The sequence below is a fragment of the Triticum dicoccoides genome, chromosome 2A (assembly GCF_002162155.2).
Source record: "Triticum dicoccoides isolate Atlit2015 ecotype Zavitan chromosome 2A, WEW_v2.0, whole genome shotgun sequence".
NCBI lineage: Eukaryota > Viridiplantae > Streptophyta > Magnoliopsida > Poales > Poaceae > Triticum > Triticum dicoccoides.
In genome coordinates, this window is record NC_041382.1 from 101909823 (window position 1) to 101919850 (window position 10028).

The window sequence follows — 10028 nt, forward strand, 5'->3', positions numbered from 1 at the left end:
GTGTAGGTACGAGGGACTTGAGCGTGGCCTCCTACTGGATTGATACCTTGGTTCTCAAAAACTGAGGGAAATACTTACTCTACTCTGCTGCATCATCCTTTCCTCTTCGGGGAAATCCAACACAAGCTCAAGAGGTAGCAAGAAGAATTTCTGGCGCCGTTGCTGGGGAGTCTACGCAAAAAGTCAACATACCAAGTACCCATCACAATCCCTATCTGCCGCATTACATTAGTTGCCATTTGCCTCTCGTTTTCCTCTCCCCCACTTCACCCTTGCCGTTTTATTCGCCCTCTCTTTCCCAACCTCCTTCTCCTCCTCCTTTTTCGTTTGCCTATTTCTCGCTTGCCTTTTGTTTGCTCGTGTGTTGGATTGCTTGTTTGTTGAGATGGCTCAAGATACTACCAAATTGTGTGACTTCACCAATACCAATAATAATGATTTCCTTAGCACTCCGATTGCTCCTCTTGCCAATACTGAATCTTGTGAAATCAATACTGCTTTGTTGAATCTTGTTATGAAAGATCAATTCGCCGGCCTTCCTAGTGAAGATGCCGCTACTCATCTGAATAGCTTCGTTGATTTATGTGATATGCAAAAGAAAAAAGATGTCGATAATGATGTCGTTAAATTGAAGCTATTTCCTTTTTCGCTTAGAGATCGTGCTAAAGCTTGGTTTTCGTCTTTGCCTAAAAATAGTATTGATTCTTGGAACACGTGCAAAGATGCTTTTATCTCTAAGTATTTTCCTCTCGCTAAGATCATCTCTCTTAGAAACGATATTATGAATTTTAAGCAACTTGATCATGAACATGTTGCACAAGCTTGGGAGAGAATGAAATTAATGATACGTAATTGCCCTACTCATGGTTTGAATTTGTGGATGATTATACAAAAATTTGATGCCGGATTGAATTTTGCTTCTAGAAATCTTTTAGATTTGGCCGCGGGAGGCACTTTTATGGAACCCACTTTAGGAGATGCTACTAAACTCCTAGATAATATTATGGTTAATTATTCTCAATGGCATACTGAAAGATCTTCTAATAAAAAAGTGCATGCGATAGAAGAAATTAGTATTTTGAGTGGAAAGATGGATGAACTTATGAAATTATTTGCTACTAATAGTGCTTCTTCTGATCCTAATGATATGCCTTTGTCTACTTTGATTGAGAATAACAATGAATCTATGGATGTGAATTTTGTTGGTAGGAATAGTTTTGGTAACAACGCGTAGAGGGAATTTTAATCCTAGGCCATATCCTAGTAATCCTTTTAATAATTATGGAAATTCCTACAACAACTCTTATGGAAATTTTAATAATATGCCCTCTGAATTTGAGAATAGTGTTAAAGAGTTTATGAATTCACAAAAGAATTCTAATGCTTTGCTTTAAGAGAAATTGCTTAAAGTAGATGATTTGGCTAGGAACGTTGACAGAATTTATCTTGAGGTTGATTCTTTAAAGCTTAGATCTATTCCTCCTAAGCATGATATCAATGAGTCTCTCAAAGCCATGAGAATTTCCATTGATGAGTGCAAGGAAAGAACCGCTAGGATGCGTGCTTCCAAAGATGCCTTTATTAAAGCATGTTCTTCCAATTCCTATGAAAATCAAGATGAAGATATAAAAGTTATTGATGTGTCCCCTATCAAATCTTTGTTTTGCAATATGAATCTTGATGAAACTGAATATGATCTTCCTTTACCTAGAAGGCGTTCCAAAAATTTGGAGTATTTAGATCTTTATGATGAAATTGATGAAAGTGGGATTGAAAGAAATAAAACCCTAGATGTTGCTAAACCCACTATATTGGATTTCAAGGAATTTAATTATGAAAGTTGCTCTTTAATTGATTGTATTTCCTTGTTGCAATCCGTGCTAAATTCTCCACATGCTTATTGTCAAAAGAAAGCCTTTACCGAACATATTGTTGATGCCTTGATGCAATCTTATGAAGAAAAACTTGAGTTGAAAGTTTCTATCCCTAAAAAACTCTATGATGAGTGGGAACCAACTATTAAAATTAAAATTAAGGATCATGAGTTTTATGCTTTGTGTGATTTGGGTGCTAGTGTCTCCACTATCCCCAAAACTTTGTGTGATTTGCTAGATTTCCGTGACTTTGATGATTGCTCTCTAAACTTGCATCTTGAGGATTCCACTATTAAAAAACCTATGGGGAGGATTAATGATGTTCTTATTGTTGCAAATAGGAATTATGTGCCCATAGATTTTATCGTTCTTGATATAGATTGCAATCATTCTTGCCCTATTATTCTTGGTAGACCTTTCCTTAGAACGGTTGGTGCGATTATTGATATGAAGGAAGGGAATATTAGATTTCAATTTCCATTAAAAAAGGGCATGGAACAGTTTCCTAGAAAGAAAATAAAATTGCCATATGAAACTATCATGAGAGCCACTTATGGATTGCCTACCAAAGATGGCAATACCTAGATCTATCCTCGCTTTTATGCCTAGCTAGGGGCGTTAAACGATAGCGCTTGTTGGGAGGCAACCCAATTTTATTTTTAGTCTTTTGTGTTTTTCTTCTGTTAGGGAATAAATAACCAATCTACCTTCTGTTTGGATGTGGTTTTGTGTTTTAATTAGTGTTTGTTCCAAGTTAGACCTATTGGATCTTCTTGGATTATAGTTATTTGATCTTGCTGTAATTTCCAGAAACTTTGCGCTCAGTGCCCGAATTATTAAACATCATCATAATGTGATAAAATACTGATTCCAATTGATGATGATCAATAAGCAAATTGTCTAGGTCGTCCAATTTTGGTAGATTTTATGGAGTTACAGAAGTTTGCGTTAGTTACAAATTACTACAGACTGTTCTGTTTTTGACAGATTCTGTTTTTCGTGTGTTGTTTGCTTATTTTGATGAATCTATGGCTAGTAAAATAGTTTATAATACATAGAGAAGTTGGAATACAGTAGGTTTAACATCAATATAAATAAAGAATGAGTTCATTACAGTACCTTGAAGTGGTCTTTTGTTTTCTTTCTCTAACGGAGCTCACGAGATTTCTATTGAGTTTTGTGTTGTGAAGTTTTCAAGTTTTGGGTGAATTCTTTTGATGGATTATGGAACAAGGAGTGGCAAGAGCCTAAGCTTGGGGATGCCCATGGCACCCCCAAGATAATCCAAGGACACCAAAAAGTCAAAGCTTGGGGATGCCCCGGAAGGCATCCCCTCTTTCGTCTACTTCCATCGGTAATTTACTTGGAGCTATATTTTTATTCACCAACATGATATGTGTTTTGCTTGGAGCATCTTGTATTATTTGTGTCTTTGTTTGTTAGTGTGCCACAATCATCCTTGCTGTACACAGCTTTTGATAGAGCCATACATGAATTGGAATTTGATAGAATACTCTATGTGCTTCACTTATATCTTTTGAGCTATGTAGTTTTGCTCTATGTGCTTCACTTATATCTTTTGAGCGTTATAATTTTTCTCTATGTGCTTCACTTAGATCTTTTAGAGAACGGTGGTGGATTTGTTTTAAAGAAACTATTGATCTCTCATGCTTCACTTAAATTATTTTGAGAGTCTTAATAGCATGGTAAATTTCTTAATAATAATATGCTTGGTATTCAAGATTTGTGAAACTTTCTTTTGAGTGCGTTGAATACTAAGAAAAGATTGAAGAATGATAATTGTTTTGAGATATGGAGGTGATAATATTAGGGTCATACTAGTTGAGTGGTTGTGAATTTAAAGAATACTTGTGTTAAAGTTTGTGATTCCCGTAGCATGCATGTATGGTGAACCGTTATGTGATGAAGTCGGAGCATGATTTATTTATTGATTGTCTTCCTTATGAGTGGCGGTCGGGGATGAGCGATGGTCTTTTCCTACCAATCTACCCCTCTAGGAGCCTGCGCGTAATACTTTGCTTTGATAACTTCTAGATTTTTGCAATAAGTATATGAGTTCTTTATGACTAATGTTGAGTCCATGGATTATATGCACTTTTTCCCATCCTTCCACCATTGCTAGCCTCTCTAATACCGCACACTTTTCACCGGTATCATACACCCACCATATACCTTCCTCAAAACAGCCACCATACCTACCTATCATGGCATTTCCATAGCCATTCCGAGATATATTGCCATGCAACTTTCCACCGTTCCGTTTATTATGACGCGCTCCATCATTGTCATATTGCTAGCATGATCATGTAGTTGACATCGTATTGTGGCAAAGCCACCGTTCATAATTCTTTCATACATGTCACTCTTGATTCATTGCATATCCCGGTACACCGCCGGAGGCATTCATATAGAATAATATTTTGTTCTAAGTATCGAGTTGTAATTGTTGAGTTGTAAGAAAAATGAAAGTGTGATGATCATCATTTTTAGAGCATTGTCCCAAGTGAGGAAAGAATGATGGAGACTATGATTCCCCCATAAGTCGGGATAAGACTCCGGACGAAAAATTAAAAAAAGAAAAGAAAAGAGGCCATAAAAAAGAGAAAAGGCCCAAATAAAAAATGAGACAAAAAGAGAGAAGGGACAATGTTACTATCCTTTTACCACACTTGTGCTTCAAAGTAGCACCATGATCTTCATGATAGAGAGTCTCTCATTTTGTCACTTTCATATACTAGTGGGAATTTTACATTATAGAACTTGGCTTGTATATTCCAATGATGGGCTTCCTCAAAATTGAGGTCTTCGTGACCAAGCGAGTTGGATGCACACCCACTTAGTTTCTTTTGTTGAGCTTTCATATACTTATAGCTCTAGTGCACCCGTTGCATGGCAATCCCTACCCACTCACATTGATATCTATTAATGGGCATCTCCATAGCCCGTTAATATGCCTAGTTGATGTGATACTATCTTCCCCTCTTTTTGTCTTCTCCACAACCACCACTCTATTCCACATATCGTACTATATCCATGGCTCACGCTCATGTATTGCGTGAAGATTGAAAAAGTTTTGAAAAAGTTAGAGTATGAAACAATTTCTTGGCTTGTCATCGGGGTTGTGCATGATTTAAATACTTTGTGTGGTGAAGATAGAGCATAGCCAGACTATATGATTTTGTAGGGATAACTTTCTTTGGCCATGTTATTTTGAGAAGACATAATCGCTTTGTTAGTATGCTTAAAGTATTATTATTTTTATGTCAACATAAACTTTTGTATTGAATCTTTCGAATCTGAATATTCACACCACAATTAAGAAGATTTGCATTGAAATTATGCCAAGTAGCACTCTGCATCAAAAATTCTCTTTTTATCATTTACCTACTCGAGGACGAGCAGGAATGAAGCTTGGGGATGCCTGATACGTCTCCAACATATCTATAATTTTTGATTGCTCCATGCTATATTATCTACTGTTTTGGACTATATTGGGCTTTATTTTCCACTTTTATATTATTTTTGGGACTAACCTATTAACCGGAGGCCCAACCTAGAATTGCTGTTTTTTGCCTATTTCAGTGTTTCGAAGAAACGGAATATCAAACGGAGTCCAAACGGAATGAAACCTTCAGGAACATGATTTTCTCATCGAACGTGATCCAGGAGACATGGACCCTACGCCAAGGCACCAGAGAGGCGGTCACGAGGGTGGGGGGCACCCCCCTAGGGCGCGCCCCCTGCCTTGTGGACCCCTCGGAGCTCCACCGACGTACTTCTTCCTCCTATATATGCCTACGTACCCCCAAACGAACAGAGACGGAGCAAAAAACCTAATTCCACTGCCGCAACTTTCTGTATCCACGAGATCCCATCTTGGGGCCTGTTCCGGAGCTCCGCCGGAGAGGGTCGTTGTCGGTGTCAAAATCGGCGGATCTCGGGTAGGGGGTCCCGAACTGTGCATCTAGGCGGATGGTAACAGGAGACAAGGGACACAATGTTTTACCCAGGTTTGGGCCCTCTTGATGGAGGTAAAACCCTACGTCCTGCTTGATTAATATTGATGATGTGGGTAGTAAAAGAGTAGATCTACCACGAGATCAAGGAGGCTAAACCCTAGAAGCTAGCCTATGGTATGATTGTTGTATGTTGTATATCTTCTATCGACTAGCCTGGCCTCGGTTTATATAATGCACCAGAGGCCTAGGATAACAAGAGTCCTAGCCGAATACGCTGGTGAGGAGGAGTCCTTGTCTTGATCGCCATGTCTTGTGGAATCTTCCTTGTATGCGGCAGCTGTCCGAACTGGCCCATGAGTATACGGCCATGGGGTTCCTCGGCCCAATCTAATAGATCAGGAGATGACGTGGTGAGTACCCCCTAGTCCAGGACACCGTCAGTAGCCCCCTGAACCGGTCTTCAAGTTAGGGACGCTCCTCGATTCTTCCGAACTGTTCTTCATCTTCAGTCGCCGGTCTTGAAAACTGGTTCAACAAATCTTCTCATCTTCGATCTTGAGGATCGCCGAAATGCATTCAACGAGTTTACACGTCAGGTATCCGAGGAGCCCCTTTAAGTTTCCGGCCTTTATCAATGCCTTGTTTATTTTTATGCCACACCTCGGGTTTGAAGTTGTTCTCGGGAGGCAGCGTCCTCTTGCGTCCAAGCTCTAACGCCGGACTGCATTCGAGGTATCTTTTGCAGCCGGGAACCAATGCCGGACCGCTTCCCATCTCTAACGCCGGAATGTATCCAAGCTCCAACGCCTGACTATGTATCCGAGCTCAAACGCCGGACTGTATCCGAGCTCCAACGCCGGACTATGTATCCAAGCTCCAACGCCGGACTGTATCTGAGGTGTCGTAAATCACCTTGGTTTAAAAAAGTTTGAAGGAGTTTAGCCGACCTTAATGCCGGAAATGCCCTCTATGGAGCCAGCCACTAGCGCCCGAGCTTTAAGCCGGACTGCTTCCGAGGTGGTGCACCACCCCGAATGTGGGCCGATTTTTGTCAATATTTTTGATTGGTGCAATTTATACTCTGCCGAGATATATAGCCAGTAGCCCTCAAGGTGGGTATCGGTCTAAAACCCGAGATGCACATGAAGGATGACATAAGACCGCTGATCCCAGTAATCGCTGAGACTCAGGTCAATTTGCAAAATTGGCCTGAGGATCAAGTCCTAGCTCGGCAGAATACTTCGGGACACTAAAAGAAGCGTGCTCAGTCCTCGAGACTCAGGTTGGGTGCGGCCGACCAACCTGAGGATCAAAATCTCCTCGGAAACTATATTGCACATAAAATTTTCTGCATTGGACATGCAATGCAGTAGCCCCCGAGACACTGGTCGGGTGGCAACACCAGATCAGGGGATCGATGTGCCCCTTTAACATGTTTAAATAATAAGCCCGAAGCCCAGTAGCCCCCGAGCCTTAATGCGGGCACGGGTGGCCGAATTAAGGATCGATATCCATAGTAAAATCACAAATTGTGTGTAATGACTCTATGTATCCAAGTACTTTACGTCATTTAATGCTCGGATCCGCATTGTACAAAACTTTGTTGACCGACCATCGGCTTCCACCTCCTTGGCCAGTACCCGAGGAGTGTTTGTCTTACTTTATAAAGCCTTTATGAGGGCAAAGATTTACGACAAACAAGGCAATCTGGCCATACGGTTTTATAAACAAAGGTACGTGGAGAGATATGTTATATTACTGCTTAACAGAAGAAATGTCTTCCAAAGAAAATAGTCCCGCTATCGGTTCCTTTCTTTGGGTTGTCATGCTAAGCATGATCATAAAAACTCAGCTCCAATGTAAGAGCAAAATATCGAGGATTCAGTTCGGGAGGCTAGTTAATAGCCCCCGGTAGTGTTCGGCGACAGTCGAGGTCAAGCCGTAAACACTTCGGCCAATGTTATGAACGGCCTGTTATTTAACATAGTCATCGGATCGCTGACCAATTTACGCTTATTGTGACAGTCAGTTTTCGGCTTTCTCCACTGAGGTGCTTAACCATGTGAGCTGGAAGCACAATCGCAGTGGTTCTCCCTTTGCACGCCTAGCCAAACAAAATGGAACGTAGGAAGCAAGTGCAGGAGTCGGGCAACCCAACTATTGACCAAAGACACAATTCGAAACCGATGCATATATAGCAATATCTGAGAATGTTTTTGCCGAATCCCTAAAAGGTGTCCGGCGTTGCACTGCGAGACTAATGCTGGAAAAGCACAAATAGTTTAAAAGTGCCAAAAAGCTTGGAAAACCAAGAAACATCAGTAAAAACATGACGTCTGAACAATATCAAGTGTTCGGTGCCAATCCAAAAATTGGTCTTAGAAAAAAGAAGTGCTTCTGTCGTGCTTTAACATGATACATCCTATCTCAAGACTTCGAGCGGGTCAGCCTATGGCTTCAACCTCCTATCCCGAGGGCGGAGTACTTATCATCAGGCCAGTTTAGCAAACTAAACTCTAGCGGCTTTGAGAGAGAAATTAAGCTCCCCGGCTAGTGACCGCACACTCGTGTCGAAAAAAGGAGTGATAAATAATAATAATAATAATAATAATAATAATAATAATAATAATAATAATAATAATAATAATAATAATAATAATAATAATAATAATAATAAAACTTTGCAACTACTAAGAAGAAGAACACTTATTATAAAACGGCTCAAATAAACTTAAGAGCCCCCAAGTGACTTGGGTAGGAGAATGATTGCATGTACCGAAGTACTTATATCATATCTATGTTCAACCGAACTTTAAACGCGTCTTAACCGACCGTCGGCTTCTCCCTCTTCGGTTAAGGACCGAAGAGTGTTATGTACTCCATCGGTCGAGAATATCGACGGTGTTTCCAATAACCAGGCAATCAGGCCATAAGGCTATAACAGACAAAGCGCGCTCAGGGAACTTATGCTATATTACTGCGAAGTGTAAGAAGCATCTTCAAAGAAAATAGTACCACCCACCGATACCTTTCTTCGGTGCTCATTGTTATTATAAGACTTGTGCGATAGATTTTTTGTACTCATGAGTTCCGTTGTGTGCCGACCATCATTGAAAACTATAAGAGCGCTAGCTTTCGACTTCACCCAGTCTGAGGTCCGGCTCGGGCGACCCGATCGTGACAATCGCAGAGGTGCTCCCTTTACTCCCTAGCCGAACAATCAGGAACATAGGGGTAAACACAGGAGCGAGGCAACCCGGCTTGCAAATCGCTTAAGTCAATATGGTGCATATTGTGGCGTAATACACGAACAAGGAACGAAGCCGTACAAGTATAATCATATGCAACAGGAAAAGCTTCATAAAGGAAGCCCCCAAGTAAACGGGGTATTTGAATTTATGCGTCACAAACAAAGTTTGGACAAGAAAAAAAAATTACAAGCAACTTTTTTCCAAAAAAGTATAACGCTTGGTCGAACCGAACACAAGTTAGAAATTAAAGCTTTGAGCATGAAAGCGACTTAGCTGGTTAATGTGTTCGCATTCAGAGCTTGATGCGGGACAAGGTTCTATCCCCAAAGCCGGTCCCGAGGTGGCGGAGCGGAGAGCTCGACACGCCGAAGTGGTGACATAGCACGGTCGATGCAGACCATGCCGAAGTCCCCGGATCATTTTCCTGTGCACAAAAATAGTGCAAACGGGAGATAATAGTAATAATGATAATAAAAAAATCGTTGCATAATGAATAATTTATGCAAAATGAGTAATAAAAGAAATATGGCCTGGCGCCGAAGTAAATGTCGATGCAGGGCGTCGGCGTGATGCGGTAAAGGTGTGGCAAAGCCTGAATTCGCAGGTCGGTCCGAGCTCCGGATGCGGCGTTCGCCGGACTATGTACGGAAACTGACCGAACCACCATGCGACTGTCGTGAATGCGGCCACCATTTGATAGACCTGTGTACATATGATGGACAAACCAGAGTAATAATTCCTTGGGAAAAAGTGAACCCAAACTAGCAAAAAATATAAGGGATTGATAGCACCTGGTTTATTTGTTGTAGCAATCCGAAGGAAGGTGATTCCCAAAATTGGGACTCGCTCCGCACACCCATTGCCTGATGGGGCGATAAAACGACGACATGGCAATGCTGGTAAAGGTTGGCTCGCCGAGGCAA